At 45.4% G+C, this 7,854-nt stretch overlaps 1 long non-coding RNA gene across 2 annotated transcripts in view; it reads left to right on the top strand.

The window, feature by feature from the left end:
* Nucleotides 1–1,965: 1,965 nt before the first annotated feature.
* The window catches only part of LOC117196118 (uncharacterized), a 58,456-nt gene continuing 52,567 nt past the window's right edge, over nt 1,966–7,854 (top strand). For both annotated transcript variants that reach the window (XR_007475389.1, XR_007475388.1), the window contains exon 1: nt 1,966–3,500. This is a non-coding gene — a long non-coding RNA (uncharacterized LOC117196118). The remainder of the gene's footprint in view (nt 3,501–7,854) is intronic.

The raw sequence follows: 7,854 nt of genomic DNA, 5'->3' as shown, positions 1-7,854 counted from the left end.
ACAAACCAATAGAAAAAGTGGTAAAGATATGAACAGGGAATTCAGAAAAGGGGACATTTGTGTTGCTAATAAATACGTGAAAAGATGTTCAACCTAACCAGAAATCAGGCGAATGCCGATGAAGGGCTTCCCTGGTGGTCCAGTGGTTAAGAATCCGCCTTCCAATTCAAGGGACATGGGTTCAATCCCTGTGGGGAACTAAGATCCCACATGCTATGGGGCAACTAAGCCCACGCACCACAACTACTGAGCTCAGGCACCTCGACTAGAGAGAGCCCACGTGCCGCAAACTACAGGGCCCACGCTCCCTGAAACCCGTGCGCCACAACTAGAGAGAGAAAACCTGTGCGCCACAACTAGAGAGAAGCCCAGGCTCTGCAACAAAGAGACTGCGTGCCACAACGAAAAATCCTGAGTGCCAAAACTAAGACACGACGCAGCCAAAAAAATAAAATAAATATTTTTAAAAAACTGCATGCGTAGCTTGGTTTCACTTAAAAAAAAAAAGGAATGCAAATGAAAATGTGACACCATTTTATATCCACCAGATTGGCAAAAATTAAAAGTCCAGTGAGACCAAACGTTGTCAGGAATGTGGGGAAATTGGGGTTGTCTTATGCTAATGGCAGGAATAGAAATTAGTAAAGCCATTTTGGGGATGGATTGAATGCTCTCTAGTAAAGATGGATATATCCTCTGATTCTTATTAATTCCTCTCCTAGGGGGATGTATGTACAAAGAAAGAGTCATATATCAGGATATTTGTAATAGCTGCAAGTTGGAAATAATTTAAATTTCCATCAAAAAGGAGGTGGGATAATAAAGGTTGCACAGTCCTATAATGGAACGCTATTATAGCAGTTACAATGATAGAACAAGTCAATGTATCCAGTTGAAGGACCGTGAAAACATGATGTTAAGGGAATTAGTGTTTGATGGGTATGGAGTTTTAATTCAGGAAGAGGAAAAAGTTCCAGAGATGGATGGGTTGGTGATATTTGCACAACAAAATGAATGTAGTTAATGCCATTGAACTGTATACTTAAAATGGTAAATTTTAAGTTATATCTATTTTACCACAATTTAAGGGGAAAAAAACCCCCATAATGAACAGAATTAGGCGCACCATGAAATGCATTGTATGATGTGCTCGTGACATTTAAAAATATTAAAGAATCATAACTAACTAAATAAAGCATTAAACATATTGAATATGTATATATATGATCAATTCATAAAGATGTGAAGGAATCACTGAATGCAAGATAGGCTTACCTGCTGGGAGGGAGAGGAGGAAAGTCTGAGATCGTAGCTGTGGTAGAACTCTATCTGTGACATTTTATTAAAAACAAAAAATCTAAGAAAACTCATTAAATGTTAAAACAAAATAGGTGTTACACCCATCTCGACATTGTTCCATCTGAAGACGGGGGCGGTCTCTCCGTCTGTGATCGGGCTTTTATGTGTCACGTGCTCTCTGGCCTTGCATCTGTTCAGGACCAGCTCTTAGCCTTATATTTCTGGAGGTCCTTTTATGTCTCAGGCACATTGCTAGGCGCTGGGAACTCCATGATGAACAGCACAGGCATGGGTGCTACTCTTAGCATTTTCCTCCCAGGGATGTTCTTGCACAACGGTTTTCAGAGAGAGGCCCCTGGATTAGCAGTATCAGCCTCGCCTCAGAACTTAGTGGAAATGCAACTTTGGGGGCACCACCCCAGACCTGTTAACTCAGGTGCTATGGGGGTGGGGCCCCATATGGGGTGCGGCCCCATATGGGGTGCTTTCACGAGCCCTCCAGGCGATGCTGGTGCACGCTCAAATTTGGAAATCATTGCTCTTATATAAAGAAGAGAATGCTATCTCCTTTGTACACCCCATCTGAGGTGGAGGTGGGCAGGGGGTGTCCCTCCAAAAGTTGCCCGTGTCCCAAAGTGTTCCAGAGGTGAAGAAAATGCCCTTTCATCACGGTCGCATACACCACCCCGGTTCTGGTGCCCGCTGCCCTGGGGCGCTTGGGACTCCCTCCCCTGTCCCCTCCCCACGCTCAGCCTTGGGGCTTGCCTGGTTTCCTAGTCAGACTCAGCCTCCACGGACCCTCCCTCGAAGCTGCTCACACCAGGTCCTCTGTCTACGTACGTCCAAACTCCTGGGGCTGACCGAGTTCAAGTCATTTTCCCAGAAGTACTACAGCGCCCAAGGGCAAGTTGGAAGCAGTTGGATACCTTGGTACCGGAGTGTCTGTGCTCCACGGGCCCACGGACACTCCATCCCAGCTCCTGCCTGGTCAAGATATCCGACTCCTCTCCTTAGTTTCACATTTAAGACCCTCAGTGACTTGACCCCATGTGCCTTTCTCTCTCTCCCTCCTGAAAGAAGACTCTGGAAAAAACAGCACTTTTCCTTTCTCATAGAAGATATTCACACTTTCCTGTCTCAGAGGCTTATATTTTCTTTTATTTTATTTGGATTTCTTCTGTCTGGAGTAGACTCTTTCCATAAATGACAACTCCACTCTCCCCACTTCAACCCCCATACGTGCTTACCATTTCAGAGCAGCCTCAAATGCCATTTCCTCCCTCTCTAGCTGAAGACGATTGCTTCTTCCTTTGTGCTCTCCTAGTCCAAGGCTTTATCGGCTTCTGTAACCTGCCATTTCTCTCTCCCGTTTCATTTTGTATTCCAGTGTTTTATGTATTTGTCTTATTAAGTCATGAACTTAACTTATTGTCTTATTCAGACATCTGAGTCGAGACGATTCCTTTAAAGGATGCTGAGCACACTTTCAAGCTCAGGTGATATCAATAAGGGTATTGTTCCAAAGTGTCTAAGACGTGGTCTTCTGTCCTCAAATTACTGGAGGACTAGAGGGGGAGCCAGATACCTTGTTTATGCAAGGCGACAGAGTTCAGGACAGGGTGATGTGTTTGCCTGGAGGAGAGAGACACTGATTCTGCCTGTGAAGGCGTTGGAAGCGGGATGGGTTGACGAAGTTCTGCCTGGAAGCTGTCAGAGTGAGGAGATCTCATTACAAGAAAGTGTAAGACGATGGGAGGCTGAAACAGGGCAAAGATGTCCTCTCCATTTTCGAGGAGAAGAGACAGAAAGGCATAGATGGCAAAGAAGAGGGGTAAGTACAGTTTCACAGAAACCAAGGGAAGAGTATGTTTCTGTAGGAATGGAGTTAGAATCAGCACCAAAAGTTAAGTAGAGAGATGCCTTTGATACAAGGTCATCCTTACTGCCAGACTTTTTCTGCGGTACACGGGCCTCTCACTGCTGTGGCCTCTCCCGTTGCAGAGCACAGGCTCCGGACGCGCAGGCTCAGCGGCCATGGCTCACGGGCCCAGCCACTCCGCGGCATGTGGGATCCTCGCGGACTGGGGCACGAACCCGTGTCCCCTGTATTGGCAGGCGGACTCTCAACCACTGCGCCACCAAGGAAGCCCTACTGCCAGACTTTGCAGGAACTACAGGAGGGACCTAACCTGAGAACAAAGGTAATTGCCTTGCAGGATCTCCCGTGGAAACTGAAGGCACCTCTTTGAATTTAAGGTTTGGTTGCTATTTGAACTTCATTATTTGCAGGGTTTAGAGTGGTGTTTTTTCAATCTACGGACTGTAGGTATATTTAAGATATACATTTTTCCCTTTAGAAAGAGTATAGTAATTAAGTTGAGAAGCGCTGAATTACAATTTTCCTCGCGGTGTGTTTTGCGCAGTCTCAGTCTGGCCAGTAGGAGGCAGCATAACCTCATGCTCTGAGTCAGGATCCTTGTTGCTGGAGTCGGCTCTGGCCCAGGGAAGGCGGCTTCCCTCCGTTCTGTGCTTCCGTTTCCTTCTTTACCTCCTGAAAAAGGTAGGAATTAACTAATAGCCAAACATTTTCAAAACGTTAAATGATCTGGGGGTGCTGGGTAGAAATCACAGCTGACTCCCAATCCCTCTCTGACTTGGCCCTGAAATCTGAAAAGCTCAAAGCTTTTCACAAGGGAGTCTTGTTCCTATTTCTGCAAACGGAAACTCTGGTATGTAAATTCACAAAAGACAAGGATGTCCAGTATGTAGATGTAAGTAAACTAAAATAAACATCACAGCAAACTTCCACCTGTAGGTATGAAAAAGTGGAAAAGCAAGGGTTTTTCTGGCCGTTTCCATTTCCATTTTGTTACTTTAATGCTCTAAAATTGTTTAAAACAATTATATTACTTTTGAATATATTAAAGCAGTTATTTGTCTATTGCAAACACTGTATATTACTATCTGAAAGAGCTGAAATATTAGGTCTGATGTATTATATTTGCAAGTCCCTCCACTTCCCAGAGGCAGCAAAGCATAGTGGAGACGCATACCAGCCCCTCCCTCCAGCTGTGTGACCTCAGAGAGGTGGTCCAACCTCTCTGATCTTCCCAGCACCTATGAAATTGGACAGGTCATAATAGTACCAACTGGGTAAGCTTGTTGGTGGACATGAAACAAGAGCCTGGCACATAGTGGACATTCAGTAGATATTTCAGGAAATTATTAGTGGCTGGATATTTGGTCCCTAATCTAGAATATGACGTGAGGCATTGGATTGGGTACCTTCCAAATATCAGGTTCTATGGGATATGGTGAAATGATAAAATGTACTTTCATTTTGGTTTTGTTAAAACCACCCTCAAGTTGAACACTTACAGAAAAGTTACTCTGCTGGTTTTTTTTTTTTTTTTTTTTTGCGGTACGCGGGCCTCTCACTGTTATGGCCTCTCCCATTGCGGAGCACAAGCTCCGGACGCGCAGGCTCAGCGGCCATGGCTCATGGGCCCAGCCGCTCCGCGGCATGTGGGATCCTCCCAGACCGAGGCACGAACCCGCGTTCCCTGCATTGGCAGGTGTACTCTCAACCACTGCGCCACCAGGGAAGCCCTACTCTGCCGCTCTTGACCGTGTTAAAGCGGTCAGGATCACGCGCTACATCCTCAAAAGGCCTCAACTGCTTTTTCTGTCCCCATAAATGAATTTCTTTGGGAGGTGCACTTCTGGGCTGAGCACTGCAGCTACTGTCATTCACTAAACAGGATTCCAAGCCACTCATGGGAATTAATGGACATGATTATGTTTGGGGGACCTGTGAAGGAGAATCAGTATATAACTAGAACAAGAGCCATGTGAAAAATGGTTGTGTGGTCATATGTGTTTGGAAACCCTGCATACTACAGTCTCCTCCTAGAGATTCACCATGGGCTGCCATGGATTAAAAGCTCCAGGCAGCTCTGTCCAATAGAAATGGCATATGAGCCGCAGGTGCAACTTAAAATTTTCTAGCAGCCACGTGAAAAAAGGAAAAAAGGAACAGATGAAATCGATTTTAATAATATATTTTATTGAACCCCATTTACCCAAAATAGTACCATTTCAACCTGTAACCAATATTTTAAAAGAATTTAAATTATCTCAGTCTTTGATAGATGACATGTATTTTAACACCTAGCGCACTTCTCAGTTGGGATTAGTCACGTCTCAGTTGGGATTAGTCACGTCTCAAGTGCTCTGGGACCACACGGAGCTAGCAGTTACGTTATAGTATGACTCAGGCTCAGAGAATCCGTGCTTGGAGGGAACCCCAATAGAACCTGAAAAGGCCCCAAGAAGTTACAGGGAAAATAATGGAAAAGAATAGAAGGCGCATTTAGGTTACCTTAAAAGCCAAGATCTTAGAAGAGAGACTGTCCAGAAAAGGCTTAAATGACAACAACTTAAGTTAGGGTTAAAAACTGACCAATCTCAGCATTTTTCTTAAAACCCCTGGCGGAGATGGGCAGAGGCACCTACGGTCCAGATGAGGAGGTGGTATGGTCTTGTGTTTACTGACCGCTCTGAATTCTCCTTTAATCTTGTGCTCCTCTGCTTCTGGGTGTCTATAGGTGGAGGCTGGACGGTGTTGCGTGATTTTTTAAACATCTTCAAATCACGTACGTTAGCAGCAGCCCCTTCTCAAACTCTTCAGCAAGAGGCAATTTTTGTTCCCCGTCTCATCCCACTTTTGTGCTCCCAACCTTTTCACTGTGTCTGCGAGCTTCACTCCCCATCCTGACTCCCCCGACTTCGTCTCATCTTTGGGCCAGCTCTCTTCCCCCAGACAGAAGAAGCCACAGACTTGAAATATTTGGTCCCCTCCTGACCTGTTGTGAAATACTTCCTCTCACGTGCCTCTTAAAAAAAAAAACGTTTTATGATCCCGCGTATTCATCCACGTGGTTCTTTATCAGTGCCGCATAATTGTACCATGAACCGCAGCCATAAGTTAAAGACCTTCTCTAAACTCTCAGTGATTGCCCTGGACCGTAGTGTAGGAGGCAAGATGGCAGAAGTTTAATCAGAGACTAGGAGTCTTTCAGGAGAACATCCAGCCTACCTCAGGACTCATCCAAAGGCTGCTTGCTTTTCCCTCCCAAGCTTTTCGCTTGATCCAAGGTCTGTTAACAATTTGAAAGTCAAATCCCCCTCTCGGGTTACGGAATGGGTATCTCCTTTTGTCGTGAAAGGGGGTGTGTAATTATTCCGTCCAGGTTCAGACACCTGATCCCAGCTGGTAGATCCCCCAAGGACACTCCTTCAGCACTAAGCTCCCAAGTTACCTTCTCAAGTGGGCAGTGCCACGAAACCAAAGCGGCCATCCGATTGCCCCTCCTGGAAGGCAGCAAACATCTGCTGGGCTCCAAGGACCGTGTTTTATGTAAACACACCCAGCTCACTCCATCATCTGGAGACGTGTGTGGAGAGACAGGCAGTTGAGCTGGGACCACATGCTTTCGATAATCTTTTGGCAAAGTGAGTGTTTCCCGAAGCCAGGATTTGTCATTATCCTTTCTCTTTCTTAGCTGTGAGAAAAATAGATACATTTTTTGTTGGTTGCACTTTTTGAAAGTGACTTGTCTGTTTTTTGGTGCCCGAAATGACTTCCCAGGCTATGAATGTCGATTTTGGTTACTTTCCCTCCCGTGGTTGAGGTTGCTTTCCTTCTACAGTGGGAGAGGAAAGATGGGCAGGAAAGATGACCTAAAATGACCAAGACAGATTGTAGTTTAGGGCAGAGGGCCCATTCCCCTGTCTGGGCCTGTCTACACCTCCAGCCTGGGCGCCTGCAACTTCCTGCTGCTTCACCCGTATCCTCCCAGCTAACGTTTGCTCTCAGGAGCTGATGAAGGTGATTTATACCTTAGCTTTAGGGTTTTTTTGTTGTTGTTATAATACATATATCATAAAATCCACTCCTTTTAAGTGGTTTGTTAGTATATTCCAACAGTGTACAACTATTACCGCTAATTCCAGAACATCTTCATCATCCCTAAAAGAAACTCTGTGTTGAACAGTCATTCCCCTCACCCCCAGCACCAAGCTACCTTCTGTCTCTAGAGATAGGCGTCTTCTGGACATTTCCTATGAAAGGAACCCTACAGTATGCGAGTTTTGTGTCTGGCTCCTTTCACTTAGAAGAACGTTTTCAAGGTTCGTCTATGGTGCAGCATGAATCAGTACTTCATTCCTTTTTATGGCTGAAGAATATTCTGTGTTCCTCCCTTGGTTTATCCGCTCCTCCGTGGATGGACATTTGTGTTGTTTCCACCTTGCGGCTAATACGAATAATACTGTCGTGAACATTCCTGTACAGGTTTTTGTGTGGATATAAATGTTTTCATTCCTCTCGGTTATATCCTTTGGAGTGGAATTGCTGGGTCGTGTGGGAACTATGGTTGACTTTTTGAGAGACTGCCCACTGTTCTCCAAGTTGGCTGCGCCGTTTCACACTCCACCAGCAATATCCGAGGGAGCCACTTGTCCACATCCGCAGCAATGCTGGTCACCGTCTGC

This window comes from Orcinus orca, chromosome 2 (assembly GCF_937001465.1).
Source record: "Orcinus orca chromosome 2, mOrcOrc1.1, whole genome shotgun sequence".
NCBI classification, from domain to species: Eukaryota; Metazoa; Chordata; class Mammalia; order Artiodactyla; family Delphinidae; genus Orcinus; species Orcinus orca.
The sequence above is the reverse complement of the archived record's forward strand: the minus strand, read 5'-3'. Positions and strand labels throughout refer to the sequence as shown.